General features: G+C 47.5%; 47 pseudogenes; all 47 read left to right on the forward strand.

The window, feature by feature from the left end:
* The first annotated feature begins 173 nt into the window (after nt 1-173).
* LOC140292119 (5S ribosomal RNA) lies at nt 174-292 on the forward strand (annotated as a pseudogene).
* A 269-nt stretch (nt 293-561) lies between these two features.
* LOC140311873 (5S ribosomal RNA) lies at nt 562-680 on the forward strand (annotated as a pseudogene).
* A 269-nt stretch (nt 681-949) lies between these two features.
* Nucleotides 950-1,068, forward strand: LOC140294937 (5S ribosomal RNA; annotated as a pseudogene).
* A 269-nt stretch (nt 1,069-1,337) lies between these two features.
* LOC140293672 (5S ribosomal RNA) lies at nt 1,338-1,456 on the forward strand (annotated as a pseudogene).
* A 269-nt stretch (nt 1,457-1,725) lies between these two features.
* LOC140288654 (5S ribosomal RNA) lies at nt 1,726-1,844 on the forward strand (annotated as a pseudogene).
* A 657-nt stretch (nt 1,845-2,501) lies between these two features.
* LOC140292932 (5S ribosomal RNA) lies at nt 2,502-2,620 on the forward strand (annotated as a pseudogene).
* Nucleotides 2,621-3,017: 397 nt separating this feature from the next.
* LOC140290357 (5S ribosomal RNA) lies at nt 3,018-3,136 on the forward strand (annotated as a pseudogene).
* Nucleotides 3,137-3,782: 646 nt separating this feature from the next.
* LOC140293673 (5S ribosomal RNA) lies at nt 3,783-3,901 on the forward strand (annotated as a pseudogene).
* Nucleotides 3,902-4,170: 269 nt separating this feature from the next.
* On the forward strand, nt 4,171-4,289 carry LOC140288655 (5S ribosomal RNA; annotated as a pseudogene).
* Nucleotides 4,290-4,946: 657 nt separating this feature from the next.
* Nucleotides 4,947-5,065, forward strand: LOC140292935 (5S ribosomal RNA; annotated as a pseudogene).
* A 397-nt stretch (nt 5,066-5,462) lies between these two features.
* LOC140290358 (5S ribosomal RNA) lies at nt 5,463-5,581 on the forward strand (annotated as a pseudogene).
* A 269-nt stretch (nt 5,582-5,850) lies between these two features.
* On the forward strand, nt 5,851-5,969 carry LOC140320129 (5S ribosomal RNA; annotated as a pseudogene).
* Nucleotides 5,970-6,241: 272 nt separating this feature from the next.
* Nucleotides 6,242-6,360, forward strand: LOC140311881 (5S ribosomal RNA; annotated as a pseudogene).
* A 269-nt stretch (nt 6,361-6,629) lies between these two features.
* LOC140292936 (5S ribosomal RNA) lies at nt 6,630-6,748 on the forward strand (annotated as a pseudogene).
* A 397-nt stretch (nt 6,749-7,145) lies between these two features.
* On the forward strand, nt 7,146-7,264 carry LOC140282096 (5S ribosomal RNA; annotated as a pseudogene).
* Nucleotides 7,265-7,536: 272 nt separating this feature from the next.
* Nucleotides 7,537-7,655, forward strand: LOC140295021 (5S ribosomal RNA; annotated as a pseudogene).
* Nucleotides 7,656-7,924: 269 nt separating this feature from the next.
* Nucleotides 7,925-8,043, forward strand: LOC140301097 (5S ribosomal RNA; annotated as a pseudogene).
* A 269-nt stretch (nt 8,044-8,312) lies between these two features.
* On the forward strand, nt 8,313-8,431 carry LOC140295638 (5S ribosomal RNA; annotated as a pseudogene).
* A 269-nt stretch (nt 8,432-8,700) lies between these two features.
* LOC140297043 (5S ribosomal RNA) lies at nt 8,701-8,819 on the forward strand (annotated as a pseudogene).
* A 269-nt stretch (nt 8,820-9,088) lies between these two features.
* On the forward strand, nt 9,089-9,207 carry LOC140316491 (5S ribosomal RNA; annotated as a pseudogene).
* Nucleotides 9,208-9,476: 269 nt separating this feature from the next.
* On the forward strand, nt 9,477-9,595 carry LOC140293993 (5S ribosomal RNA; annotated as a pseudogene).
* Nucleotides 9,596-9,864: 269 nt separating this feature from the next.
* LOC140291815 (5S ribosomal RNA) lies at nt 9,865-9,983 on the forward strand (annotated as a pseudogene).
* Nucleotides 9,984-10,252: 269 nt separating this feature from the next.
* On the forward strand, nt 10,253-10,371 carry LOC140269407 (5S ribosomal RNA; annotated as a pseudogene).
* Nucleotides 10,372-10,643: 272 nt separating this feature from the next.
* On the forward strand, nt 10,644-10,762 carry LOC140311888 (5S ribosomal RNA; annotated as a pseudogene).
* Nucleotides 10,763-11,031: 269 nt separating this feature from the next.
* Nucleotides 11,032-11,150, forward strand: LOC140292937 (5S ribosomal RNA; annotated as a pseudogene).
* Nucleotides 11,151-11,547: 397 nt separating this feature from the next.
* Nucleotides 11,548-11,666, forward strand: LOC140282102 (5S ribosomal RNA; annotated as a pseudogene).
* A 272-nt stretch (nt 11,667-11,938) lies between these two features.
* On the forward strand, nt 11,939-12,057 carry LOC140295022 (5S ribosomal RNA; annotated as a pseudogene).
* Nucleotides 12,058-12,326: 269 nt separating this feature from the next.
* Nucleotides 12,327-12,445, forward strand: LOC140301099 (5S ribosomal RNA; annotated as a pseudogene).
* A 269-nt stretch (nt 12,446-12,714) lies between these two features.
* LOC140295639 (5S ribosomal RNA) lies at nt 12,715-12,833 on the forward strand (annotated as a pseudogene).
* Nucleotides 12,834-13,102: 269 nt separating this feature from the next.
* LOC140297044 (5S ribosomal RNA) lies at nt 13,103-13,221 on the forward strand (annotated as a pseudogene).
* Nucleotides 13,222-13,490: 269 nt separating this feature from the next.
* LOC140300962 (5S ribosomal RNA) lies at nt 13,491-13,609 on the forward strand (annotated as a pseudogene).
* Nucleotides 13,610-13,878: 269 nt separating this feature from the next.
* LOC140293996 (5S ribosomal RNA) lies at nt 13,879-13,997 on the forward strand (annotated as a pseudogene).
* A 269-nt stretch (nt 13,998-14,266) lies between these two features.
* Nucleotides 14,267-14,385, forward strand: LOC140291816 (5S ribosomal RNA; annotated as a pseudogene).
* A 269-nt stretch (nt 14,386-14,654) lies between these two features.
* On the forward strand, nt 14,655-14,773 carry LOC140292323 (5S ribosomal RNA; annotated as a pseudogene).
* A 272-nt stretch (nt 14,774-15,045) lies between these two features.
* LOC140289681 (5S ribosomal RNA) lies at nt 15,046-15,164 on the forward strand (annotated as a pseudogene).
* Nucleotides 15,165-15,433: 269 nt separating this feature from the next.
* LOC140291469 (5S ribosomal RNA) lies at nt 15,434-15,552 on the forward strand (annotated as a pseudogene).
* A 269-nt stretch (nt 15,553-15,821) lies between these two features.
* Nucleotides 15,822-15,940, forward strand: LOC140282717 (5S ribosomal RNA; annotated as a pseudogene).
* Nucleotides 15,941-16,209: 269 nt separating this feature from the next.
* Nucleotides 16,210-16,328, forward strand: LOC140295105 (5S ribosomal RNA; annotated as a pseudogene).
* Nucleotides 16,329-16,597: 269 nt separating this feature from the next.
* On the forward strand, nt 16,598-16,716 carry LOC140309370 (5S ribosomal RNA; annotated as a pseudogene).
* Nucleotides 16,717-16,985: 269 nt separating this feature from the next.
* Nucleotides 16,986-17,104, forward strand: LOC140294959 (5S ribosomal RNA; annotated as a pseudogene).
* Nucleotides 17,105-17,373: 269 nt separating this feature from the next.
* LOC140316498 (5S ribosomal RNA) lies at nt 17,374-17,492 on the forward strand (annotated as a pseudogene).
* Nucleotides 17,493-17,761: 269 nt separating this feature from the next.
* LOC140296896 (5S ribosomal RNA) lies at nt 17,762-17,880 on the forward strand (annotated as a pseudogene).
* A 269-nt stretch (nt 17,881-18,149) lies between these two features.
* On the forward strand, nt 18,150-18,268 carry LOC140294825 (5S ribosomal RNA; annotated as a pseudogene).
* Nucleotides 18,269-18,537: 269 nt separating this feature from the next.
* Nucleotides 18,538-18,656, forward strand: LOC140295107 (5S ribosomal RNA; annotated as a pseudogene).
* A 272-nt stretch (nt 18,657-18,928) lies between these two features.
* Nucleotides 18,929-19,047, forward strand: LOC140269317 (5S ribosomal RNA; annotated as a pseudogene).
* A 269-nt stretch (nt 19,048-19,316) lies between these two features.
* On the forward strand, nt 19,317-19,435 carry LOC140290995 (5S ribosomal RNA; annotated as a pseudogene).
* A 269-nt stretch (nt 19,436-19,704) lies between these two features.
* On the forward strand, nt 19,705-19,823 carry LOC140299349 (5S ribosomal RNA; annotated as a pseudogene).
* The last annotated feature ends 6,987 nt before the right edge of the window (nt 19,824-26,810 follow it).

Below are 26,810 nucleotides of genomic sequence, written 5' to 3' on the forward strand. Positions count from 1 at the left end.
TGTTGATAGACACGAGGTGATCTGAGAGTCTCAGTTTCAGTTGCAGAGAATGATCACATCAGAGAAGATGATTTGTCCGCTACACATTAGCCTTTCTCGGCAATTATCTGGTTGCATAGAGGAACCGTATGATTCCAGTACCTATATAATGCACATTTGTCAGAGACATTGTTGCTTACGGCCACACCACCCTGAATAAGCCCGACCTCGTCTGATCTCGGACGCCAAGCAGGGTTGTACCTGGTTAGTACTTGGATAGGAGTCAGCTTGGGAATACCAGGTGCTGTAAGCTTTTTCTCTTCTCTCTACCACCTGCATGTCTTTTGTTGCAACGTCTGATCACCCTGTGACACGTGAAGAAGTTGGTCATCTTCAGCTGCTGCTGCTTTGTTGATAGACACAAGGTGATATGAGAGTCTCAGTTTCAGCTCCAGAGAATAATCACATCAAGGAGGAAGATGAATCCACTACAAGTCAGCCTTTTTCGGCAATTATCTGGTTATACAGAGGAAGTGTATGATTCCAGTACCTATATAATGCACATTTGTCACCGATATTGTTGCTTACGGCCACACCACCCTGAATAAGCCCAACCTCGTCTGATCTCGGAAGCCAAGCAGGGTTGGGCCTGGTTAGTACTTGAATGGGAGACCGCTTGGGAATACCAGGTGCCTTAAGCTTTTTCTCTTCTCTCTACCACCTGCATGTCTTTTGTTGCAACGTCTGATCACCCTGTGACACATGAGGAAGTTGGCCATCTTCAGCTGCTGCTGCTTTGTTGGAAGACACGAAGTGATCTGAGAGTCTCAGTTTCAGCTAAAGAGAATAATCACTTCAGGGAAGAAGATGTGCCCACTACAGATCAGCCTTTCTCAGCAATTATCTGGTTACATAGAGGAACCGTATGATTCCTGTACTTATATAATGCACATTTGTCAGACACATTGTTGCTTACGGCCACACCACCCTGAACATGCCCGACCTCGTCTGATCTCGGAAGCCAAGCAGGGTTGAACCTCCTTAGTACGTGGATGGGAGACTGCTTGGGAATACCAGGTGCTGTAAGCTTCTTCTCTTCTCTCTACCACCTGCATGTCTTTTGTTGCAACTCCTGATCACCCTGTGACACATGAGGAAGTTGGTCATCTTCAGCTGCTGCTGCTTTGTTGGCTGACACGAAGTGATCTGAGAGTCTCAGTTTCAGTTGCAGATAATGATCACATCAGAGAAGATGATTTGCCCGCTACACAACAGCCTTTCTCGGCAATTATCTGGTTGCATAGAGGAACCGTATGATTCCAGTACCTATATAATGCACATTTGTCAGAGACATTGTTGCCTACGGCCACACCACCCTGAATAAGCCCGACCTCGTCTGATCTCGGACGCCAAGCAGGGTTGTACCTGGTTAGTACTTGGATGGGAGACAGCTTGGGAATACCAGGTGCTGTAAGCTTTTTCTCTTCTCTCTACCACCTGCATGTCTTTTGTTGCAACGTCTGATCACCCTGTGACACGTGAAGAAGTTAGTCATCTTCAGCTGCTGCTGCTTTGTTGATAGACACGAGGTGATCTGAGAGTCTCAGTTTCAGCTGCAGAGAATAATCACATCAAGGAGGAAGATGAACCCACTACAAGTCAGCCTTTTTCGGCAATTATCTAGTTATACAGAGGAAGTGTATGATTCCAGTACCTATATAATGCACATTTGTCACCAATATTGTTGCTTACGGCCACACCACCCTGAATAAGCCCGACCTCGTCTGATCTCGGAAGCCAAGCAGTGTTGGGCCTGGTTAGTACTTTAATGGGAGACTGCTTGGGAATACCAGGTTCTGTAAGCGTTTTCTCTTCTCTCTACAACCTGCATGTCTTTTGTTGCAACGTCTGATCACCCTGTGACACATGAGGAAGTTGGTCATCTTCAGCAGCTGCTGCTTTGTTGGCAGACACGAAGTGATCTGAGAGTCTCAGTTTCAGCTGAAGAGAATGATCACATCAGAGAAGATGATATGCCCACTACACATCAGCCTTTCTCGGCAATTATCTGGTTTCATAGAGGAAGTGTATGATTCCAGTACCTATATAATTCACATTTGTAACAAATATATTTGCTTACCGCCACACCACCCTGAATAAGCCCCACCTTGTCTTATCTCGGAAGCCAAGTAGGGTTGGGCCTGGTTAGTACTTAGATGGGAGACTGCTTGGGATTACCAGGTGCTGTAAGCTTTTTGTCTTCTCTTGACCACCTGCATGTCTTTTGTTGCAACGTCTGATCACCCTGTGACACATGAGGAAGTTGGTCATCTTCAGCTCCTGCTGCTTTGTTGGCAGACATGAGGTAATCTGAGAGTCTCAGTTTCAGCTGGAGAGAATAATCACATCAGAGAAGAAGATGTGCCCACTACAGATCAGCCTTTCTCAGCAATTATCTGGTTACATAGAGGAACCGTATGATTCCTGTACTTATATAATGCACATTTGTCAGACACATTGTTGCTTACGGCCACACCACCCTGAACATGCCCGACCTCGTCTGATCTCGGAAGCCAAGCAGGGTTGAGCCTCCTTAGTACTTGGATGGGAGACAGCTTGGGAATACCAGGTGCTGTAAGCTTTTTCTCTTCTCTCTACCACCTGCATGTCTTTTGTTGCAACGTCTGATCACCCTGTGACACATGAGGAAGTTGGTCATCTTCAGCTGCGGCTGCTTTGTTGGCTGACACGAAGTGATCTGAGAGTCTCAGTTTCAGTTGCAGAGAATGATCACATCAGAGAAGATGATTTGCCCGCTACACATCAGCCTTTCTCGGCAATTATCTGGTTGCATAGAGGAACCGTAGTTGGCAGACACGAAGTGATCTGAGAGTCTCAGTTTCAGCTGCAGAGAATAATCACGTCAGGGAAGAAGATGTGCCCACTACACATCAGCCTTTCTCAGCAATTATCTGGTTACATAGAGGAACCGTATGATTCCAGTACCTATATAATGCACATTTGTCAGAGACGTTGTTGCTTACGGCCACACCACCCTGAATAAGCCCGACCTCGTCTGATCTCGGACGCCAAGCAGGGTTGTACCTGGTTAGTACTTGGATGGGAGACAGCTTGGGAATACCAGGTGCTGTAAGCTTTTTCTCTTCTCTCTACCACCTGCATGTCTTTTGTTGCAACGTCTGATCACCCTGTGACACGTGAAGAAGTTGGTCATCTTCAGCTGCTGCTGCTTTGTTGATAGACACGAGGTGATCTGAGAGTCTCAGTTTCAGCTCCAGAGAATAATCACATCAAGGAGGAAGATGAACCCACTACAAGTCAGCCTTTTTCGGCAATTATCTGGTTATACAGAGGAAGTGTATGATTCCAGTACCTATATAATGCACATTTGTCACCGATATTGTTGCTTACGGCCACACCACCCTGAATAAGCCCGACCTCGTCTGATCTCGGGGTTGAACCTCCTTAGTACGTGGATGGGAGACTGCTTGGGAATACCAGGTGCTGTAAGCTTCTTCTCTTCTCTCTACCACCTGCATGTCTTTTGTTGCAACTCCTGATCACCCTGTGACACATGAGGAAGTTGGTCATCTTCAGCTGCTGCTGCTTTGTTGGCTGACACGAAGTGATCTGAGAGTCTCAGTTTCAGTTGCAGATAATGATCACATCAGAGAAGATGATTTGCCCGCTACACAACAGCCTTTCTCGGCAATTATCTGGTTGCATAGAGGAACCGTATGATTCCAGTACCTATATAATGCACATTTGTCAGAGACATTGTTGCCTACGGCCACACCACCCTGAATAAGCCCGACCTCGTCTGATCTCGGACGCCAAGCAGGGTTGTACCTGGTTAGTACTTGGATGGGAGACAGCTTGGGAATACCAGGTGCTGTAAGCTTTTTCTCTTCTCTCTACCACCTGCATGTCTTTTGTTGCAACGTCTGATCACCCTGTGACACGTGAAGAAGTTAGTCATCTTCAGCTGCTGCTGCTTTGTTGATAGACACGAGGTGATCTGAGAGTCTCAGTTTCAGCTGCAGAGAATAATCACATCAAGGAGGAAGATGAACCCACTACAAGTCAGCCTTTTTCGGCAATTATCTAGTTATACAGAGGAAGTGTATGATTCCAGTACCTATATAATGCACATTTGTCACCAATATTGTTGCTTACGGCCACACCACCCTGAATAAGCCCGACCTCGTCTGATCTCGGAAGCCAAGCAGTGTTGGGCCTGGTTAGTACTTTAATGGGAGACTGCTTGGGAATACCAGGTTCTGTAAGCGTTTTCTCTTCTCTCTACAACCTGCATGTCTTTTGTTGCAACGTCTGATCACCCTGTGACACATGAGGAAGTTGGTCATCTTCAGCAGCTGCTGCTTTGTTGGCAGACACGAAGTGATCTGAGAGTCTCAGTTTCAGCTGAAGAGAATGATCACATCAGAGAAGATGATATGCCCACTACACATCAGCCTTTCTCGGCAATTATCTGGTTTCATAGAGGAAGTGTATGATTCCAGTACCTATATAATTCACATTTGTAACAAATATATTTGCTTACCGCCACACCACCCTGAATAAGCCCCACCTTGTCTTATCTCGGAAGCCAAGTAGGGTTGGGCCTGGTTAGTACTTAGATGGGAGACTGCTTGGGATTACCAGGTGCTGTAAGCTTTTTGTCTTCTCTTGACCACCTGCATGTCTTTTGTTGCAACGTCTGATCACCCTGTGACACATGAGGAAGTTGGTCATCTTCAGCTCCTGCTGCTTTGTTGGCAGACATGAGGTAATCTGAGAGTCTCAGTTTCAGCTGGAGAGAATAATCACATCAGAGAAGAAGATGTGCCCACTACAGATCAGCCTTTCTCAGCAATTATCTGGTTACATAGAGGAACCGTATGATTCCTGTACTTATATAATGCACATTTGTCAGACACATTGTTGCTTACGGCCACACCACCCTGAACATGCCCGACCTCGTCTGATCTCGGAAGCCAAGCAGGGTTGAGCCTCCTTAGTACTTGGATGGGAGACAGCTTGGGAATACCAGGTGCTGTAAGCTTTTTCTCTTCTCTCTACCACCTGCATGTCTTTTGTTGCAACGTCTGATCACCCTGTGACACATGAGGAAGTTGGTCATCTTCAGCTGCGGCTGCTTTGTTGGCTGACACGAAGTGATCTGAGAGTCTCAGTTTCAGTTGCAGAGAATGATCACATCAGAGAAGATGATTTGCCCGCTACACATCAGCCTTTCTCGGCAATTATCTGGTTGCATAGAGGAACCGTAGTTGGCAGACACGAAGTGATCTGAGAGTCTCAGTTTCAGCTGCAGAGAATAATCACGTCAGGGAAGAAGATGTGCCCACTACACATCAGCCTTTCTCAGCAATTATCTGGTTACATAGAGGAACCGTATGATTCCAGTACCTATATAATGCACATTTGTCAGAGACGTTGTTGCTTACGGCCACACCACCCTGAATAAGCCCGACCTCGTCTGATCTCGGACGCCAAGCAGGGTTGTACCTGGTTAGTACTTGGATGGGAGACAGCTTGGGAATACCAGGTGCTGTAAGCTTTTTCTCTTCTCTCTACCACCTGCATGTCTTTTGTTGCAACGTCTGATCACCCTGTGACACGTGAAGAAGTTGGTCATCTTCAGCTGCTGCTGCTTTGTTGATAGACACGAGGTGATCTGAGAGTCTCAGTTTCAGCTCCAGAGAATAATCACATCAAGGAGGAAGATGAACCCACTACAAGTCAGCCTTTTTCGGCAATTATCTGGTTATACAGAGGAAGTGTATGATTCCAGTACCTATATAATGCACATTTGTCACCGATATTGTTGCTTACGGCCACACCACCCTGAATAAGCCCGACCTCGTCTGATCTCGGAAGCCAAGCACGGTTGGGCCTGGTTAGTACTTGAATGGGAGACCGCTTGGGAATACCAGGTACCTTAAGCTTTTTCTCTTCTCTCTACCACCTGCATGTCTTTTGTTGCAACGTCTGATCACCCTGTGACACATGAGGAAGTTGGTCATCTTCAGCTTCTGCTGCTTTGTTGGCAGACACGAAGTGATCTGAGAGTCTCATGTTCAGCTGCAGAAAATTATCACGTCAGGGAAGAAGATTATTTGCCCGCTACACATCAGCCTTTCTCGGCAATTATCTGGTTGCATAGAGGAACCGTATGATTCCAGTACCTATATAATGCACATTTGTCACCGATGTTGTTGCTTACGGCCACACCACCCTGAATAAGCCCAACCTCGTCTGATCTCGGAAGCCAAGCAGGGTTGGGCCTGGTTAGTACTTGAATGGGAGACCGCTTGGGAATACCAGGTGCCTTAAGCTTTTTCTCTTCTCTCTACCACCTGCATGTCTTTTGTTGCAACGTCTGATCACCCTGTGACACATGAGGAAGTTGGCCATCTTCAGCTGCTGCTGCTTTGTTGGAAGACACGAAGTGATCTGAGAGTCTCAGTTTCAGCTAAAGAGAATAATCACTTCAGGGAAGAAGATGTGCCCACTACAGATCAGCCTTTCTCAGCAATTATCTGGTTACATAGAGGAACCGTATGATTCCTGTACTTATATAATGCACATTTGTCAGACACATTGTTGCTTACGGCCACACCACCCTGAACATGCCCGACCTCGTCTGATCTCGGAAGCCAAGCAGGGTTGAGCCTCCTTAGTACTTGGATGGGAGACAGCTTGGGAATACCAGGTGCTGTAAGCTTTTTCTCTTCTCTCTACCACCTGCATGTCTTTTGTTGCAACGTCTGATCACCCTGTGACACATGAGGAAGTTGGTCATCTTCAGCTGCTGCTGCTTTGTTGGCTGACACGAAGTGATCTGAGAGTCTCAGTTTCAGTTGCAGAGAATGATCACATCAGAGAAGATGATTTGCCCGCTACACATCAGCCTTTCTCGGCAATTATCTGGTTGCATAGAGGAACCGTAGTTGGCAGACACGAAGTGATCTGAGAGTCTCAGTTTCAGCTGCAGAGAATAATCACGTCAGGGAAGAAGATGTGCCCACTACACATCAGCCTTTCTCGGAAATGATCTGGTTGCATAGAGGAACCGTATGATTCCAGTACCTATATAATGCACATTTGTCAGAGACATTGTTGCTTACGGCCACACCACCCTGAACATGCCCGACCTCGTCTGATCTCGGAAGCCAAGGAGGGTTGGGCCTAGTTAGTACTTGGATGGAAGACCTCTTGGGAATACCAGGTGCTTTAAGCTTTTTCTCTTCTCTCTACCACCTGCATGTCTTTTGTTGCAACGTCTGATCACCCTATGACACATGAGGAAGTTGGTCATCTTCAGCAGCTGCTGCTGCTTTGTTGGCAGACACGAAGTGATCTAAGAGTCTCAGTTTCAGTTGCAGAGAATGATCACATCAGAGAAGATTATTTGCCCGCTACACATCAGCCTTTCTCGGCAATTATCTGGTTGCATAGAGGAAGTGTATGATTCCAGTACCTATATAATGCACATTTGTCAGAGACATTGTTGCTTACGGCCACACCACCCTGAAGAAGCCTGACCTCGTCTGATCTCGGACGCCAAGCAGGGTTGTACCTGGTTAGTACTTGGATGGGAGACAGCTTGGGAGTACCAGGTGCTGTAAGCTTTTTCTCTTCTCTCTACCACCTGCATGTGTTTTGTTGCAACGTCTGATCACCCTGTGACACGTGAAGAAGTTGGTCATCTTCAGCTGTTGCTGCTTTGTTGGAAGACACGAAGTGATCTGAGAGTCTCAGTTTCAGCTGAAGAGAATAATCACGTCAGGGAAGAAGATGTGCCCACTACACATCAGCCTTTCTCAGCAATTATCTGGTTACATAGAGGAACCGTATGATTCCTGTACTTATATAATGCACATTTGTCACAGACATTGTTGCTTACGGCCACACCACCCTGAATATGCCTGACCTCGTCTGATCTCGGAAGCCAAGCAGAGTTGGGCCTGGTTAGTACTTGGGTGGGAGACCGCTTGAAAATACCAGGTGCTGTAAGCTTTTTCTCTTCTCTCTACCACCTGCATGTCTTTTTTTGCAACGTCTGATCACCCTGTGACACATGAGGAAGTTGGTCATCTTCAGCTGCTGCTGCTTTGTTGGCAGACACAGAGTGATCTGAGAGTCTCAGTTTCAGCTGCAGAGAATAATCACATCAGGGAAGAATATGTGCCCACTACAAGTCAGCCTTTCTCGGCAATTATCTGGTTTCATAGAGGAAGTGTATGATTCCAGTACCTATATAATGCACATTTTTCACAGAAATTGTTCCTTACGGCCACACCACCCTGAATAAGCCTGACCTCGTCTGATCTCGGAAGCCGAGGAGGGTTGGGCCTGGTTAGTACTTTAATGGGAGACTGCTTGGGAATACCAGGTGCTGTAAGCGTTTTCTCTTCTCTCTACAACCTACATGTCTTTTGTTGCAACGTCTGATCACCCTGTGACACATGAGGTATTTGGTCATCTTCAGCTGCGGCTGCTTTGTTGGCAAACACGAAGTGATCTGAGAGTCTCAGTTTCAGCTGAAGAGAATGATCACGTCAGGGAACAAGATGTGCCCACTACACATCAGCCTTTCTCTGCAATTATCTGGTTGCATAGAGGAACCGTATGATTCCAGTACCTATATAATGCACATTTTTCAGAGATATTGTTGCTTACGGCCACACCACCCTGAACATCCCCTTCCTCGTCTGATCTCGGAAGCCAAGCACAGTTGGGCCTGGTTTGTACTTGGATGGAAGACCTCTTGGGAATACCAGGTGCTTTAAGCTTTTTCTCTTCTCTCAACCACCTGCATGTCTTTTGTTGCAATGTCTGATCACCCTGTGACACATGAGGAAGTTGGTCATCTTCAGCTGCTGCTGCTTTGTTGGCAGACACGAAGTGATCTGAGAGTCTCATTTTCAGCTGGAGAGAATTATCACGTCAGGGAACAAGATATGCCCGCTACATATCAGCCTTTCTCTGCAAATATCTGGTTACATAGAGGAACCATATGATTTGATTACCTATATAATGCGCATTTGTCACAGAGATTGTTGCTTACGGCCAAACCACCCTGAATATGTCCAACCTCGTCTGATCTCGGAAGCCAAGGAGGGTTGGGCCTGGTTAGTACTTTGATGGGAGACCGCTTGGGAATACCAGGTGCTGTAAGCTTTTTTTCTTCTCTCTACCACCTGCATGTCTTTTGTTGCAACGTCTGATCACCCTGTGACACATGAGGAAGGTGGTCATCTTCAGCTGCTGCTGCTTTGTTGGCAGACACAAAGTGATCTGAGAGTCTCAGTTTCAGCTGAAGAGAATGATCACATCAGAGAAGATGATATGCCCGCTACACATCAGCCTTTCTCGGCAATTATCTGGTTGCATAGAGGAACCGTATGATTCCAGTACCTATATAATGCACATTTGTCAGAGACATTGTTGCTTACGGCCACACAACCCTGAACATGCCCGACCTCGTCTGATCTCGGAAGCCAAGCACAGTTGGGCCTGGTTTGTACTTGGATGGAAGACCTCTTGGGAATACGAGGTGCTGTAAGCTTTTTCTCTTCTCTCTACCACCTGCATGTCTTTTGTTGCAACGTCTGATCACCCTGTGACACATGAGGAAGTTGGTCATCTTCAGCTTCTGCTGCTTTGTTGGCAGACACAAAGTGATCTGAGAGTCTCAGTTTCAGCTCGAGAGAATAATCACGTCAGGGAAGAAGATGTGCCCACTACTTATCAGCTTTTCTCGGCAATTATCTGGTTACATAGAGGAACTGTATGATTCCAGTACCTTTATAATGCACATTTGTCACAGTTATGGTTGCTTACCGCCACACCACCCTGAATATGCCCGACCACGTCTGATCTCGGAAGCCAAGCAGGTTTGGGCCTGGTTTGTACTTGGATGGTAGACTCTCTGGGAATGCCAGGTGCTGTAAGCTTTTTCTCTTCTATCTACCACCTGCATGTCTTTTGTTGCAACGTCTGATCACCCTGTGACACATGAGGAAGTTGGTCATCTTCAGCTGCTGCTGCTTTGTTGGCAGACACAAAGTGATCTGAGAGTCTCAGTTTCAGCTGCAGAGAATAATCACGTCAGGGAAGAAGATGTGCCCACTACACATCAGCCTTTCTCGGAAATGATCTGGTTGCATAGAGGAACCGTATGATTCCAGTACCTATATAATGCACATTTGTCAGAGACATTGTTGCTTACGGCCACACCACCCTGAACATGCTCGACCTCGTCTGATCTCGGAAGCCAAGCACGGTTGGGCCTGGTTAGTACTTGAATGGGAGACCGCTTGGGAATACCAGGTACCTTAAGCTTTTTCTCTTCTCTCTACCACCTGCATGTCTTTTGTTGCAACGTCTGATCACCCTGTGACACATGAGGAAGTTGGTCATCTTCAGCTTCTGCTGCTTTGTTGGCAGACACGAAGTGATCTGAGAGTCTCATGTTCAGCTGCAGAAAATTATCACGTCAGGGAAGAAGATTATTTGCCCGCTACACATCAGCCTTTCTCGGCAATTATCTGGTTGCATAGAGGAACCGTATGATTCCAGTACCTATATAATGCACATTTGTCACCGATGTTGTTGCTTACGGCCACACCACCCTGAATAAGCCCAACCTCGTCTGATCTCGGAAGCCAAGCAGGGTTGGGCCTGGTTAGTACTTGAATGGGAGACCGCTTGGGAATACCAGGTGCCTTAAGCTTTTTCTCTTCTCTCTACCACCTGCATGTCTTTTGTTGCAACGTCTGATCACCCTGTGACACATGAGGAAGTTGGCCATCTTCAGCTGCTGCTGCTTTGTTGGAAGACACGAAGTGATCTGAGAGTCTCAGTTTCAGCTAAAGAGAATAATCACTTCAGGGAAGAAGATGTGCCCACTACAGATCAGCCTTTCTCAGCAATTATCTGGTTACATAGAGGAACCGTATGATTCCTGTACTTATATAATGCACATTTGTCAGACACATTGTTGCTTACGGCCACACCACCCTGAACATGCCCGACCTCGTCTGATCTCGGAAGCCAAGCAGGGTTGAGCCTCCTTAGTACTTGGATGGGAGACAGCTTGGGAATACCAGGTGCTGTAAGCTTTTTCTCTTCTCTCTACCACCTGCATGTCTTTTGTTGCAACGTCTGATCACCCTGTGACACATGAGGAAGTTGGTCATCTTCAGCTGCTGCTGCTTTGTTGGCTGACACGAAGTGATCTGAGAGTCTCAGTTTCAGTTGCAGAGAATGATCACATCAGAGAAGATGATTTGCCCGCTACACATCAGCCTTTCTCGGCAATTATCTGGTTGCATAGAGGAACCGTAGTTGGCAGACACGAAGTGATCTGAGAGTCTCAGTTTCAGCTGCAGAGAATAATCACGTCAGGGAAGAAGATGTGCCCACTACACATCAGCCTTTCTCGGAAATGATCTGGTTGCATAGAGGAACCGTATGATTCCAGTACCTATATAATGCACATTTGTCAGAGACATTGTTGCTTACGGCCACACCACCCTGAACATGCCCGACCTCGTCTGATCTCGGAAGCCAAGGAGGGTTGGGCCTAGTTAGTACTTGGATGGAAGACCTCTTGGGAATACCAGGTGCTTTAAGCTTTTTCTCTTCTCTCTACCACCTGCATGTCTTTTGTTGCAACGTCTGATCACCCTATGACACATGAGGAAGTTGGTCATCTTCAGCAGCTGCTGCTGCTTTGTTGGCAGACACGAAGTGATCTGAGAGTCTCAGTTTCAGTTGCAGAGAATGATCACATCAGAGAAGATTATTTGCCCGCTACACATCAGCCTTTCTCGGCAATTATCTGGTTGCATAGAGGAACCGTATGATTCCAGTACCTATATAATGCACATTTGTCAGAGACATTGTTGCTTACGGCCACACCACCCTGAAGAAGCCTGACCTCGTCTGATCTCGGACGCCAAGCAGGGTTGTACCTGGTTAGTACTTGGATGGGAGACAGCTTGGGAGTACCAGGTGCTGTAAGCTTTTTCTCTTCTCTCTACCACCTGCATGTGTTTTGTTGCAACGTCTGATCACCCTGTGACACGTGAAGAAGTTGGTCATCTTCAGCTGTTGCTGCTTTGTTGGAAGACACGAAGTGATCTGAGAGTCTCAGTTTCAGCTGAAGAGAATAATCACGTCAGGGAAGAAGATGTGCCCACTACACATCAGCCTTTCTCAGCAATTATCTGGTTACATAGAGGAACCGTATGATTCCTGTACTTATATAATGCACATTTGTCACAGACATTGTTGCTTACGGCCACACCACCCTGAATATGCCTGACCTCGTCTGATCTCGGAAGCCAAGCAGAGTTGGGCCTGGTTAGTACTTGGGTGGGAGACCGCTTGAAAATACCAGGTGCTGTAAGCTTTTTCTCTTCTCTCTACCACCTGCATGTCTTTTTTTGCAACGTCTGATCACCCTGTGACACATGAGGAAGTTGGTCATCTTCAGCTGCTGCTGCTTTGTTGGCAGACACAGAGTGATCTGAGAGTCTCAGTTTCAGCTGCAGAGAATAATCACATCAGGGAAGAATATGTGCCCACTACAAGTCAGCCTTTCTCGGCAATTATCTGGTTTCATAGAGGAAGTGTATGATTCCAGTACCTATATAATGCACATTTTTCACAGAAATTGTTCCTTACGGCCACACCACCCTGAATAAGCCTGACCTCGTCTGATCTCGGAAGCCGAGGAGGGTTGGGCCTGGTTAGTACTTTAATGGGAGACTGCTTGGGAATACCAGGTGCTGTAAGCGTTTTCTCTTCTCTCTACAACCTACATGTCTTTTGTTGCAACGTCTGATCACCCTGTGACACATGAGGTATTTGGTCATCTTCAGCTGCGGCTGCTTTGTTGGCAAACACGAAGTGATCTGAGAGTCTCAGTTTCAGCTGAAGAGAATGATCACGTCAGGGAACAAGATGTGCCCACTACACATCAGCCTTTCTCTGCAATTATCTGGTTGCATAGAGGAACCGTATGATTCCAGTACCTATATAATGCACATTTTTCAGAGATATTGTTGCTTACGGCCACACCACCCTGAACATCCCCTTCCTCGTCTGATCTCGGAAGCCAAGCACAGTTGGGCCTGGTTTGTACTTGGATGGAAGACCTCTTGGGAATACCAGGTGCTTTAAGCTTTTTCTCTTCTCTCAACCACCTGCATGTCTTTTGTTGCAATGTCTGATCACCCTGTGACACATGAGGAAGTTGGTCATCTTCAGCTGCTGCTGCTTTGTTGGCAGACACGAAGTGATCTGAGAGTCTCATTTTCAGCTGGAGAGAATTATCACGTCAGGGAACAAGATATGCCCGCTACATATCAGCCTTTCTCTGCAAATATCTGGTTACATAGAGGAACCATATGATTTGATTACCTATATAATGCGCATTTGTCACAGAGATTGTTGCTTACGGCCAAACCACCCTGAATATGTCCAACCTCGTCTGATCTTGGAAGCCAAGGAGGGTTGGGCCTGGTTAGTACTTTGATGGGAGACCGCTTGGGAATACCAGGTGCTGTAAGCTTTTTTTCTTCTCTCTACCACCTGCATGTCTTTTGTTGCAACGTCTGATCACCCTGTGACACATGAGGAAGGTGGTCATCTTCAGCTGCTGCTGCTTTGTTGGCAGACACAAAGTGATCTGAGAGTCTCAGTTTCAGCTGAAGAGAATGATCACATCAGAGAAGATGATATGCCCGCTACACATCAGCCTTTCTCGGCAATTATCTGGTTGCATAGAGGAACCGTATGATTCCAGTACCTATATAATGCACATTTGTCAGAGACATTGTTGCTTACGGCCACACAACCCTGAACATGCCCGACCTCGTCTGATCTCGGAAGCCAAGCACAGTTGGGCCTGGTTTGTACTTGGATGGAAGACCTCTTGGGAATACGAGGTGCTGTAAGCTTTTTCTCTTCTCTCTACCACCTGCATGTCTTTTGTTGCAACGTCTGATCACCCTGTGACACATGAGGAAGTTGGTCATCTTCAGCTTCTGCTGCTTTGTTGGCAGACACAAAGTGATCTGAGAGTCTCAGTTTCAGCTCGAGAGAATAATCACGTCAGGGAAGAAGATGTGCCCACTACTTATCAGCTTTTCTCGGCAATTATCTGGTTACATAGAGGAACTGTATGATTCCAGTACCTTTATAATGCACATTTGTCACAGTTATGGTTGCTTACCGCCACACCACCCTGAATATGCCCGACCACGTCTGATCTCGGAAGCCAAGCAGGTTTGGGCCTGGTTTGTACTTGGATGGTAGACTCTCTGGGAATGCCAGGTGCTGTAAGCTTTTTCTCTTCTATCTACCACCTGCATGTCTTTTGTTGCAACGTCTGATCACCCTGTGACACATGAGGAAGTTGGTCATCTTCAGCTGCTGCTGCTTTGTTGGCAGACACAAAGTGATCTGAGAGTCTCAGTTTCAGCTGCAGAGAATAATCACGTCAGGGAAGAAGATGTGCCCACTACACATCAGCCTTTCTCGGAAATGATCTGGTTGCATAGAGGAACCGTATGATTCCAGTACCTATATAATGCACATTTGTCAGAGACATTGTTGCTTACGGCCACACCACCCTGAACATGCTCGACCTCGTCTGATCTCGGAAGCCAAGGAGGTTTGGGCCTGGTTAGTACTTGGATAGGAGACCTCTTGGGAATACCAGGTGTGGTAAGCTTTTTCTCTTCTCTCTACCACCTGCATGTCTTTTGTTGCAACGTCTGATCACCCTATGACACATGAGGAAGTTGGTCATCTTCAGCAGCTGCTGCTGCTTTGTTGGCAGACACGAAGTGATCTGAGAGTCTCAGTTTCAGCTGCAGAGAATGATCACATCAGGGAAGAAGATATGCCCATAACAAGTGAGCCTTTCTCGGAAATTATCTGGTTACATAGAGGAAGTGTATGATTCCAGTACTTATATAATGCACATTTGTCACAGTTATTGTTGCTTACGGCCACACCACCCTGAATATACCCGACCTCGTCTGATCTCGGAAGCCAAGCACGTTTGAGCCTGGTTAGTACTTGGATGGTAGACTGCTTGGGAATACCAGGTGCTGTAAGCGTTTTCTCTTCTCTCTACAACCTGCATGTCTTTTGTTGCAACGTCTGATCACCCTGTGACACATGAGGAAGTTGGTGATCTTCAGCTGCTGCTGCTTTGTTGGCAGACACCAAGTGATCTGAGAGTCTCAGTTTCAGCTGCAGAGAATAATCACATCAGGGAAGAAGATGTGCCCATAACAAGTCAGCCTTTCTCTGCAATTATCTGGTTACATAGAGGAAGTGTATGATTCCAGTACCTATATAATGCACATTTGTCACAGAAATTGTTCCTTACGATCACACCACCCTGAATATGCCCGACCTCGTCTGATCTCGGAAGCCAAGGAGGGTTGGGCCTGGTTAGTACTTTAATGGGAGACTGCTTGGGAATACCAGGTGCTGTAAGCGTTTTCTCTTCTCTCAACAACCTGCATGTCTTTTGTTGCAACGTCTGATCACCCTGTGACACATGAGGAAGTTGGTCATCTTCAGCTGCTGCTGCTTTGTTGGCAGACACGAAGTGATCTGAGAGTCTCAGTTTTAGCTGAAGAGAATAATCACGTCAGGGAAGAAGATGTGCCCACTACACATCAGCCTTTCTCAGCAATTATCTGGTTACATAGAGGAACCGTATGATTCCTGTACTTATATAATGCACATTTGTCACAGACATTGTTGCTTACGGCCACACCACCCTCAATATGCCTGACCTCGTCTGATCTCGGAAGCCAAGAAGAGTTGGGCCTGGTTAGTACTTTGGTGGGAGACCGCTTGAAAATACCAGGTGCTGTAAGCTTTTTCTCTTCTCTCTACCACCTGCATGTCTTTTTTTGCAACGTCTGATCACCCTGTGACACATGAGGAAGTTGGTCATCTTCAGCTGCTGCTGCTTTGTTGGCAGACACAGAGTGATCTGAGAGTCTCAGTTTCAGTTGCAGAGAATAATCACATCAGGGAAGAATATGTGCCCACTACAACTCAGCCTTTCTCGGCAATTATCTGGTTTCATAGAGGAAGTGTATGATTCCAGTACCTATATAATGCACATGTGTCACAGAAATTGTTCCTTACGGCCACACCACCCTGAATAAGCCTGACCTCGTCTGATCTCGGAAGCCTAGGAGGGTTGGGCCTGGTTAGTACTTGAATGGGAGACTGCTTGGGAATACCAGGTGCTGTAAGCGTTTTCTCTTCTCTCTACAACCTGCATGTCTTTTGTTGCAACGTCTGATCACCCTGTGACACATGAGGAAGTTGGCCATCTTCAGCTGCTGCTGCTTTGTTGGAAGACACGAAGTGATCTGAGAGTCTCAGTTTCAGCTGAAGAGAATAATCACGTCAGGGAAGAAGATGTGCCCACCACACATCAGCCTTTCTCAGCAATTATCTGGTTACATAGAGGAACCGTATGATTCCTGTACCTATATAATGCACATTTGTCACAGACATTGTTACTTACGGCCACACCACCCTGAATTTGCCTGACCTCGTCTGATCTCGGAAGCCAAGCAGTGTTGGGCCTGGTTAGTACTTGGGTGGGAGACCTTTTGGGAATACCAGGTGCTGTAAGGTTTTTCTCTTCTCTCTACCACCTGCATGTGTTTTGTTGCAACGTCTGATCACCCTGTGACACATGAGGTATTTGGTCATCTTCAGCTGCGGCTGCTTTGTTGGCAAACACGAAGTGATCTGAGAGTCTCAGTTTCAGCTGAAGAGAATGATCACGTCAGGGAACAAGATGTGCCCACTACACATCAGCCTTTCTCTGCAATTATCTGGTTGCATAGAGGAACCGTATGATTCCAGTACCTATATAATGCACATTTTTCAGAGATATTGTTGCTTACGGCCACACCACCCTGAACATGCCCGCCCTCGTCTGATCTCGGAAGCCAAGCACAGTTGGGCCTGGTTTGTACTTGGATGGAAGACCTTTTGGGAATACCAGGTGCTTTAAGCTTTTTCTCTTCTCTCAACCACCTGCATGTCTTTTGTTGCAATGTCTGATCACCCTGTGACACATGAGGAAGTTGGTCATCTTCAGCTGCTGCTGCTTTGTTGGCAGACACGAAGTGATCTGAGAGTCTCATTTTCAGCTGGAGAGAATTATCACGTCAGGGAAAAAGATATGCCCGCTACATATCAGCCTTTCTCTGCAATTATCTGGTTACATAGAGGAACCATATGATTTGATTGCCTATATAATGCGCATTTGTCACAGAGATTGTTGCTTACGGCCAAACCACCCTGAATATGTCCAACCTCGTCTGATCTCGGAAGCCAAGGAGGGTTGGGCCTGGTTAGTACTTTGATGGGAGACCGCTTGGGAATACCAGGTGCTGTAAGCTTTTTTTCTTCTCTCTACCACCTGCATGTCTTTTGTTGCAACGTCTGATCACCCTGTGACACATGAGGAAGGTGGTCATCTTCAGCTGCTGCTGCTTTGTTGGCAGACACGAAGTGATCTGAGAGTCTCAGTTTCAGCTGAAGAGAATGATCACATCAGAGAAGATGATATGCCCGCTACACATCAGCCTTTCTCGGCAATTATCTGGTTGCATAGAGGAACCATATGATTCCAGTACCTATATAATGCACATTTGTCAGAGACATTGTTGCTTACGGCCACACAACCCTGAACATGCCCGACCTCGTCTGATCTCGGAAGCCAAGCACAGTTGGGCCTGGTTTGGACTTGGATGGAAGACCTCTTGGGAATACGAGGTGCTGTAAGCTTTTTCTCTTCTCTCTACCACCTGCATGTCTTTTGTTGCAACGTCTGATCACCCTGTGACACATGAGGAAGTTGGTCATCTTCAGCTTCTGCTGCTTTGTTGGCAGACACAAAGTGATCTGAGAGTCTCAGTTTCAGCTCGAGAGAATAATCACGTCAGGGAAGAAGATGTGCCCACTACTTATCAGCTTTTCTTGGCAATTATCTGGTTACATAGAGGAACTGTATGATTCCAATATCTTTATAATGCACATTTGTCACAGTTATGGTTGCTTACCGCCACACCACCCTGAATATGCCTGACCACGTCTGATCTCGGAAGCCAAGCAGGTTTGGGCCTGGTTAGTACTTGGATGATAGACTCTCTGGGAATACCAGGTGCTGTAAGCTTTTTCTCTTCTCTCTACCACCTGCATGTCTTTTGTTGCAACGTCTGATCACCCTGTGACACATGAGGAAGTTGGTCATCTTCAGCTGCTGCTGCTTTGTTGGCAGACACAAAGTGATCTGAGAGTCTCAGTTTCAGCTGCAGAGAATAATCACGTCAGGGAAGAAGATGTGCCCACTACACATCAGCCTTTCTCGGAAATGATCTGGTTGCATAGAGGAACCGTATGATTCCAGTACCTATATAATGCACATTTGTCAGAGACATTGTTGCTTACGGCCACACCACCCTGAACATGCTCGACCTCGTCTGATCTCGGAAGCCAAGGAGGTTTGGGCCTGGTTAGTACTTGGATGGAAGACCTCTTGGGAATGCCAGGTATGGTAAGCTTTTTCTCTTCTCTCTACCACCTGCATGTCTTTTGTTGCAACGTCTGATCACCCTGTGACACATGAGGAAGTTGGTCATCTTCAGCAGCTGCTGCTTCTTTGTTGGCAGACACGAAGTGATCTGAGAGTCTCAGTTTCAGCTGCAGAGAATGATCACATCAGGGAAGAAGATGTGCCCATAACAAGTGAGCCTTTCTCGGAAATTATCTGGTTACATAGAGGAAGTGTATGATTCCAGTACTTATATAATGCACATTTGTCACAGTTATTGTTGCTTACGGCCACACCACCCTGAATATACCCGACCTCGTCTGATCTCGGAAGCCAAGCAGGTTTGAGCCTGGTTAGTACTTGGATGGTAGACTGCTTGGGAATACCAGGTGCTGTAAGCGTTTTCTCTTCTCTCTACAACCTGCATGTCTTTTGTTGCAACGCCTGATCACCCTGTGACACATGAGGAAGTTGGTCATCTTCAGCTGCTGCTGCTTTGTTGGCAGACACCAAGTGATCTGAGAGTCTCAGTTTCAGCTGCAGAGAATAATCACATCAGGGAAGAAGATGTGCCCATAACAAGTCAGCCTTTCTCTGCAATTATCTGGTTACATAGAGGAAGTGTATGATTCCAGTACCTATATAATGCACATTTGTCACAGAAATTGTTCCTTACGGCCACACCACCCTGAATATGCCCGACCTCGTCTGATCTCGGAAGCCAAGGAGGGTTGGTCCTGGTTAGTACTTTAATGGGAGACTGCTTGGGAATACCAGGTGCTGTAAGCGTTTTCTCTTCTCTCTACAACCTGCATGTCTTTTGTTGCAACGTCTGATCACCCTGTGACACATGAGGAAGTTGGTCATCTTCAGCTGCTGCTGCTTTGTTGGAAGACACGAAGTGATCTGAGAGTCTCAGTTTCAGTTGCAGAGAATGACCACATCAGAGAAGATGATATGCCCGCTACACATCAGCCTTTCTCTGCAATTATCTGGTTGCATAGAGGAACCGTATGATTCCAGTACCTATATAATGCACATTTGTCAGAGACATTGTTGCTTACGGCCACACCACCCTGAACATGCCTGACCTCGTCTGATCTCGGAAGCCAAGCAGTGTTGGGCCTGGTTAGTACTTGGATGGGAGATCTCTTGGGAATACCAGGTGCTGTAAGCTTCTTCTCTTCTCTCGACCACCTGCATGTCTTTTGTTGCAACGTCTGATCATCCTGTGACACATGAGGAAGTTGGTCATCTTCAGCAGCTGCTGCTTCTTTGTTGGCAGACACGAAGTGATCTGAGAGTCTCAGTTTCAGCTGCAGAGAATAATCACATCAGGGAGGAAGATGTGCCCACTACAAGTCAGCCTTTCTCGGCAATTATCTGGTTACATAGAGGAAGTGTATGATTCCAGTACTTAGCAGCCACCACCCCAAGGCCCCTAAGGGACCCCGCCCCACACCGCAAGACAGCCCCACCTGCAAGCCCCCAAAACTGCCCTCCAAGCCCGACACACAGTCCCCCCCAGCAATCACCAACCCAGTCCCCACGACCCGAGAGACCACCAGACGCCCGAAGCCACACAGCCCCCCCCCCAGCACACACCCAACCGCCCAGAGCGACGGGACAGCAACCCACCACCACCACTATGTGATAAAGCTAATCAGCGGGGACCAGAGAGAATGAAATTCAGCCAATTGATGTTTGAAAGAGGCAGACATTGTTTCCATGCTAATGTAATCTAAAAGAACATTTCTAAACTGGTTAATACACAGATTGTTCTTCGCTTTCCAGTTCATGAGAATAGTTTTCTTTGCGATACATAACACTGTGATGACCATGTGTGCTGAGTTCATTTCCATGTTGATGTTGTCTAAGTCACCCAGTATGCACAGTGTGGGGCATGCAGGAATGCTACACTTTAGCCATGTTGATAGGTCCGTACAGACTTCAAACCAGACCTTCTGGACAGGCGCACAAAACCACAAAGCGTGTGCATAATCATCAGGTGTGTTATCTGTGCAATGTGAGCAGATGTTTGAGCGTGTTAGACCCATCCTTAACATCCTTTGTCCTGTATAGTGTGTTCTATGAAGAATTTTGTATTGTATGAGCTGTAAATTAGGATTTCGAGTCATTCTGAAGGTGTTCAAACATATTTGTGGCCAGAAGCTATGACTAGAACTGATGGATAAATCTGCCTCCCATTTTTAGGATGGTAAAGACATTGTGTCATCTATCTTAGACAATAATTTATGTATTTTTGATAGTAGTTTTGGGATGCAGATGCTTAGAAATTCTGCTACTCTAATCGGGAGTTGTAAGCCAATAGGTTACAGTATATATCAAAATGGTTTAAACCTAGCCCAATAGATGAACCATGGATGAATATAGAACAAGCATTGTGTGATAATCTGGAAATCTCTGACCTGCCACTTATTAGTCAAAACGTAAAAAAATCACAAATGTTTTAAAAGCATTAACATCAGCACCTCTCTGACAGCCTGGTGGGAATTTCTAAAAATAACAAAGTCTTCACTTGTCCCGTGTAAGCTTACACCCATCTGGAACAATCCTGACATCCTGCAAAACAAAAAAATGCTAAACTTTACTCTGTGGAAGATCAAAGGAATCAAACATCTGGAACATATAATCCAAAATGGAAATTTTATTTCATTTGATGAGCTCATATCACAACATGAGATAGGCAGCAATAAATTCCTAGAATATCAACAACTTAAGTCTATAATAAGAAAGAAATATATCCTCCACCAACCAGACTTACAACTCCCGATTAGGGTAGCAGAATTTCTAAGCATCTGCACCCCAAAACTACTATCAAAAATATATAAAGTATTGTGAGGGAGAAAGTGGGCAACCCGGTCTTGTACCTCTCTGCAGACTGAAGCTTGGAGAAGTTTGATCATTTGTCCTGACACTTGCATTTGGGGAGCTATATAATATCCTTATCCAGTTGATGAAGTGTGACCCAAACCCGAACTGGTAGAACTGGGAGCACGGCCCTCTGGGCAGCCTACATACCCAAAGAGCCCCGCCCACCAGATGCCACTCAGTGCAACCACCTAGTGTGTATGTGTGTGTTTGATAAGTAGTGATGTCTAAGGTGTAATTAAAAAAGGGGTGGGGAACTGCAGAGTGCAGCCAAGGGGACCGCCTACGTGGCCCCATCCACTACACCCCACAGAACACACACGCCCCCAAAACCCTTCATGTGTGAGTGTGTGCTGTGTACAGGAGCCAAAAGGGAGAGGGGTATGGGGATATACACCGGGAGAGCTAGTCTCCCCCAGAGAGGGCAGCCAGGGACTGGCTGCAATAGGCACCCGCTACCTCGGACCCAACACATCAGGACATCAAGAGGGCCTGATGTCCACCAGGCTCGGGGCTTGCAGCGACCATATTCCGGGAGCTACTGTACCCCCAGAAAGTACCCACCCCGTCCAACCCCACTCAACCAACCCCATCCCACCCCGGAGGACCTCTACAAAAAAACAAACAAACAACAACAAACAAACCACCCGGTCACACCAGACGCAGCAGCCCGGGCCTGAGACCCACCATCACCCAGGCCCCCCCCTCAACAGGGGAAAAGCACCCCCCCCCACCGCACGCCCCAACACCCTAAAGAAAACAACCACCTGCGGATACCCTGGAGGTCCCAGAGCAACAAGCCTGGCACCAGGACCTGCACCAACCCACCCATACTGTGGCATGTCCAGGGCAACCCAGCCCCCCCGGGCGCAAGGCAGCGCCCAGCCACCAGGGCCCAGGCCCAGCACCACCACCCATGCCAGAGCGGCCCAGCCACCCGGTACAGAGCCAGCAGCCACCACCCCAAGGCCCCTAAGGGACCCCGCCCCACACAGCAAGACAGCCCCACCCGCAAGCCCCCAAAACTGCCCTCCAAGCCCGACACACAGTCCCCCCCAGCAATGACCAACCCGGTCCCCACGACCCGTGAGACCACCAGACGCCCAAAGCCACACAGCCCCCCCCCAGCACACACCCAACCGCCCAGAGCGACGGGACAGCAACCCACCACCACCACTATGTGATAAAGCTAATCAGCGGGGACCAGAGAGAATGAAATTCAGCCAATTGATGTTTTGAGGAGGCAGACATTGTTTCCATGCTAATATAATCTAAAACAACATTTCTAAACTGCTTAATACACAGACTGTTTTTCGCTTTCCAGTTCATGAGAATAGTTTTCTTTGCGATACATAACACTGCGAGGACCATGCAAACAAGCAGAGAAAAAACAAACACACAAACAAACAAAAACAAGCACAAGTAGTGGCAATCGCATACAACACAACTGTGCATATAGATGACCTGAGGCGACATGGTAATACATCAACTGCTACTGGACTAATGAATGTGTATTGTGTGTGTGTGTGTGTGTGTGTGTGTGAGAACATGCAACACCCATGGCACAGGACCTACATGATAACCGTTCTTACTTATGAGTGTATAAGTGTACACGGCCACAATCCACAGCCCCCCCAAGCAATCAGAAACAGGCAGAGAGGCCCACAAGACCCAGGCCACCAGCAGCCCCCACGGAGCACAGAACCCAGGATGCCCACCGCAGGGACAACCACGCATCCACCCAGAAGACAGCAGTGGAAGCCCCCGGACAGAGCCCCCATAAGCATAGGGCAGAGGCGCCCGGGAGCCAGGGGCAACAGCCCACCGACCCCACCAGGCCCCAGCCGCCCAGACATGGGCCGTGCACCGGACCCGGCCCCAGGAGCCCGAGCGCCCCAAAACCCCCCGGCAGAGGCCCCACCCAATACCCGGGAGGGCCAAGCGCCCCAGACAGCCACGCAGTGGGTCAGCGCCTGCCCCAGTGCCCCTGGCCAAGAGCCCTGGCAGTCAGGACGTGCCCACAGGTGGGTGAAGTCGCGAGGAGTGGGGAGAGGCAACGCCGCCCCCCCATTGGGAGAAGCACAGGCAGGCCAGGCGACAGCAAGTCCCAGACCCAGGCCCAATCATCACCACACACACTTTCACGTCCCATACATCCACACGTCATCCCTCCCTTGACTCCGCTGGGGTCTAGCACAGTGGGCACACCATGGGGCCAGCAGCCCCCCAGCCACCACAGACCCTGAACCAGCAGAATAATTAATTCCTCCTGGCCACTCCTTCCCGAGCAGCAACCAGGAAGCAGGGGTGTGAGAAGACCCCTCCCCTCACCCTTCTGGCTCTTCAATATTTTCTAATAGTGAGCGATTAAAATTGAGGGGCAGCCAACCTTGTAGAACTGGGAGGGCGGCCCTCTGGGCAGCCTACATACCCAAAGAGCCCCGTCCACCAGATGCCACTCAGTGCAACCACCCCCCAAGACGTAATGTGTGTGTGTGTGTGTGTTTGATAAGTAGTGATGTCTAAGGTGTAATTAAAACAGGGGCGGGGAACTGCAGAGTGCAGCCAAGGGGACCACCTACGTGGCCCCATCCACTACACCCCACAGAACACACACGCCCCCCAAAACCCTTCATGTGTGAGTGTGTGCTGTGTACAGGAGCCAAAAGGGAGAGGGTATGGGGATATACACCGGGAGAGCTACTCTCCCCCGGAGAGGGCAGCCAGGGACTGGCAGCAATAGGCACCCCCGCTACCTGGGACCCAGCACAGGGCAGGAGGGCCTGATGTCCACCAGGCTCGGGGCCTGCAGCGACCATATTCCGGGAGCTACTGTACCCCCAGAAGGTACCCACCCCGCCCCACCCCACTCAACCCAACCCCACCCCGGAGGACCTCTACAAACAAACACACAAACAACAACAAACAAACCACCCGGTCACACCAGACGCAGCAGCCCGGGCCTGAGACCCACCATCACCCTGGCCCCCCCCCATCAGGGGAAAAGCAACCCCCCCACCGCACGCCCCAACACCCTAAAGAAAACAACCACCTGCGGACACCCTGGAGGTCCCAGAGCAACAAGCCTGGCACCAGGACCTGCACTAACCCACCCATACTGTGGCATGTCCAGGGCAACCCAGCCCCCCCGGGCGCAAGGCAGCGCCCAGCCACCAGGGCCCAGCACCACCACCCACGCCAGAGCGGCCCAGCCACCCGGTATAGAGCCAGCAGCCACCACCCCAAGGCCCCTAAGGGACCCCGCCCCACACAGCAAGACAGCCCCACCCGCAAGCCCCCAAAACTGCCCTCCAAGCCCGACACACAGTCCCCCCCAGCAATGACCAACCCGGTCCCCACGACCCGAGAGACCACCAGACGCCCGAAGCCACACAGTTAATCAGCGGGGACCAGAGAGAATGAAATTCAGCCAATTGATGTTTTAAGGAGGCAGACATTGTTTCCATGCTAATATAATCTAAAAGAACATTTCTAAACAGGTTAATACACAGATTATTCTTCACTTTCCAGTTCATGAGAATAGTTTTCTTTGCGATACATAACACTGTGAGGACCATGTGTGCTGAGTTAATTTCCATGTTGATGTTGTCTAAGTCACCCAGCATGCAGGAATGCTACACTTTAGCCACGTTGATAGGTCCGTACACACTTCAAACCAGAACTTCTGGACAGGCGCACAAAACCACAAAGCGTGTGCATAATCATCAGGTGTGTTATCTGTGCAATGTGAGCAGATGTTAGAGTGTGTTAGACCCATCCTGAACATCCTTTGTCCTGTATAGTGTGTTCTATGAAGAATTTTGTATTGTATGAGCTGTAAATTAGGATTTCGAGTCATTCTAAAGGTGTTCAAACATATTTGTGGCCAGAAGCTGTGTGGTTCATCTATTGGGCTAGGTTTAAACCATTTTGATATATACTGTAACCTATTGGCTAAGGAATAGCGCTGAAAATGAGGTAAATCTAATCAACCACTTTCCTTGGTTTTCTGTAGCGTTTTTAAACTAATACGTGGTGGTTTGTTTTTCCACAGAAATTTGGAGATGCATTAATCTAGTGACTTAAACCAAGTAGCAGATGGTTTTATGGGGATCATTGAGAACAAATAGTTAACTTTTGGTAGTATCATCATTTTAATGGTTGTAACTCTCCCCATAAGTGATATAGGTAAGGACTTCCAACGAGAGAGATCGTCCTCTACTGTCTTTAATAATTGCACATAATTTAGCTTTGTTAGCTCTGAGAGCCTGGAGGAAATGTTTATGCCTAAATATCTAATATTTCCTGACTGTAAAGTGATCGCAGGTATATTCTGGACCCTACAGTTAATGGGCAGAACTGTGGTCTTAGACCAATTGATAGAGTAGTCAGAAAGTGCTGAGAATTTATTTATGAGTGTGATCGTGTGAGTGAGAGATGTCTGTGAGTTGTGGAGGAAAAGTAATACATCATCAGCATAAAGACTTATTTTATGCTCAATATTTTGGGGTTGGATGCCTTTAATATTTCTATCTTGTCTGATAGCAGCTGCAAAAGGTTCGATGAAAATAGCAAAAAGTGATGGAGAAAGTGGGCAACCCTGTCTTGTACCTCTCTGCAGACTGAAGCTTGGAGAAGTTTGATCATTTGTCCTGACACTTGCATTTGGGGAGCTATATAATATCCTTATCCAGTTGATGAAGTGTGACCCAAACCCGAATTTTTTTAATGCTGCGAATAAAAATTTCCAGTTCACTCGATCAAATGCTTTTTCTGCATCTAGAGAGACTATTGTGGTTTCCAGGTTGTCGATGGTAGAATAGTCTATGAGATTAATTAGCCTGCGAGTGTTAGTGGATGATCGTCTACCCTTTATGAAACCTGTCTGGTCAGGATGTATTATAAGTGGAGTTATTTTTTCTATTCTTTTGGCGAGGACTTTACAAATTATTTTGAGGTCTGCATTTATTAGAGATATTGGGCGGTAGCTGGATGGAAGTATGGGGTCTTTTCCTGGTTTCTGTAGCAGGATAATGTTAGCAGAGTTCATGTGTGGGGATAATCTGCCATTCTGCTTAACTTGTAATACCATTTTGTGAAATGCAGTGCCAAAACAGTCCACAATTCTTTGTAGAACTCTGCTGGAAAACCATCTGGTGGCCACCCGGGGCTTTGTTACTAGGCATATGTTGAAGGGCTTCATGGAGTTCTCCTATTGAGAGAGGTGAATCCAGAGCCATTGCCTGTTCGGTTTGTAATTTTGGAAGGTTGA

Source organism: Leuresthes tenuis, unplaced genomic scaffold, assembly GCF_036924035.1.
Source record: "Leuresthes tenuis unplaced genomic scaffold, fLeuTen1.0.hap1 SCAF_1, whole genome shotgun sequence".
NCBI classification, from domain to species: domain Eukaryota; kingdom Metazoa; phylum Chordata; class Actinopteri; order Atheriniformes; family Atherinopsidae; genus Leuresthes; species Leuresthes tenuis.